We start from the raw sequence: 2,230 nt of genomic DNA on the forward strand, positions 1-2,230 counted from the left end.
TATAATTTTCCGCTTCCGGGGTCCCATGGAGGCTTTCGGAAGGGGAGGGACTTCGCCTCTCCATGGAGGTCCACCGGAAAGGGAGGGACTTCGCCACTCTATGATAAAGAAGTAAAAGTCTGCTGCTTATTGTTCTTCTAGGCCAACATAGAGTCAAAGAGTATATGAGAGTGAGAGTGCGTTAATTAATATATTTGGCAGTTTGGAGTAAGTCTGTAGATTTGTGTGTGTGTTTCATGTATAATTAATTTTGTTGGATACATTTTCCCGGAGTATTGCGATAAACGATAATATTGTCGGCACCGTTGTATGACCATTTTAGACCATTAAAACAGTAAAATAAGTCTCCTGTTCACCAAAACATACCCATATGTTAGGGGAAAATAAAGTATTCCAAAAGTATTCTAAAAGTAATCTGAATACTTTTTTAAGACACGTAACTGTATTCGGATTCGGATTACTTTCAGAGCCATGTATTCAATATTCAGGAACTAATTACATTTACAAAGGAACCCTCCCAACCCTGCGCACAACCTCCACCAATGACACCAAGGCAAAGAAAACAACCTTAATATTTGATATAACTAAGTTAAAAAAACGTAACGTTAGCCAACAATTTGTGCTACGTTAGCTTATTTTAGCTAGTCATCCAAGTGTTGTTGGCAGACTAATGTTAACGTTCACATTAGAATAGGGACAAAACAGTAACAGCTAATGTTTGCTAACGACATTAGCATACATAGATATAGGTTGATTAATACGGTTAGTATAAGTTATTTGTTGCTTAACGTAATGATATGTAACTTTATGTTCTGTTTGATGACGCAGGTGGATAGGCTTGTGAAAGCTAGCTTAACACCATGTGAGTAATTCCCCAAGAAAATATGCTTCTGGTTGTCCAAAAAAGTAGCTAGAGCCGTGTTGTACGACTTATCATTTTTAATCACTTTTACTTCTTATTCCGGGTCTTTCGTCTCCCTCTATTTGATTGGCCAGAGTCAGGTTTGTATCCCCATAAGTTCAGCATACAAAATATATGCGCATTTACATGGGTGTGTTTAGCCTCATTGTAATAACTGGAGTTTTCAAGGTAGCGTACGCCGTTGTGAAAGCCCTTAATTAATATTTGCTAATTAGTAAGAAACAAAACTAGACATCTTGCACTATTTTATGTATTTTTCATTTTATGTAAAGTCTATTGTTGGACATAAGATGTTCATTGCATCATTTCAAAACAGAAGTTGGTGATTGTGTCATTTGTTTTCAAGGGCTATGTCCATGAAATAAGGGAAATTCTATTCTTTCTCAGGGAAGCACATGCTTTTTCAACATTGTCCCTAGTTTCTTTAGTGTGTTATTTAATCATCTGTGTTTCGTTTTGCTGCAACAATTCATAAAATGTAGGCCAAATAAAATGTAATACATGCTAATGCTTTCCAAAGCTCCCACCTGGTTCTCCTTTTACATATTTAGCTGCCTGACAGAAATAGGTATGAGTCAAAGAGGTCTTTGTGGGTATTAACTCAGCGCCAGGCGGCAGAATGTAGGTCAGCTCCCCCCACTTTCTTCAGCCCAACCCCACCCTGCTCTTACCCTTTCACCAAGTAACTTAACAGGCAGCGAAGCCTCGAGTGAACCCCACGAGCCACAGCCAAACAGCTGAAGCTTGTGAGGGTTAACAGAGGGGTAAATAGGTGGGGGCGGGGCTGTTTTGGGGTTCTTTATTTAAGGATCCCCTTTTGGGCGTGCCTCTCCTTCTTTCCTGGGGTTGACCTGAGGCTAAAAGAAGTAGGGCACGCTTGAAATTCGGATTTGGCTCTCCTAACATGGCCCTGTTTCTTAGAGATCCCCCCTCCCCCCTTTTTTCCTCCCTGACTTCGGAGGAAATCTCCCCTCTGCTCCAGGAATCCTGACCATATACAGCAACCCGTACGATCCCAAATCAACAGACTAAACTGCAGTCACATGTCTCTCGGCTGGCTTTGATTCCACTTCAACGGCCAGCTGCAGGAATGTCACGTCTGTACTGCGATGACCGTTACCCATCAGCAGCTTCGGTTAGTTTCCCCCGAGTCTTAATACCACGACTGTTTGTCAACGGGGCCACCTTAAGAGGAGACATAAACAAAGTTGCTAATCCATGTCTGGTTCAGGAACAAAGGTGGAGTGACCTTTATTTACTCCTCAGACAGGAATGTGAGCACAGCATTTTCAAGTTCTAGTTGTTTCT

This window comes from Gymnodraco acuticeps, unplaced genomic scaffold (genome assembly GCF_902827175.1).
Source record: "Gymnodraco acuticeps unplaced genomic scaffold, fGymAcu1.1, whole genome shotgun sequence".
Classification (NCBI taxonomy): Eukaryota; Metazoa; Chordata; class Actinopteri; order Perciformes; family Bathydraconidae; genus Gymnodraco; species Gymnodraco acuticeps.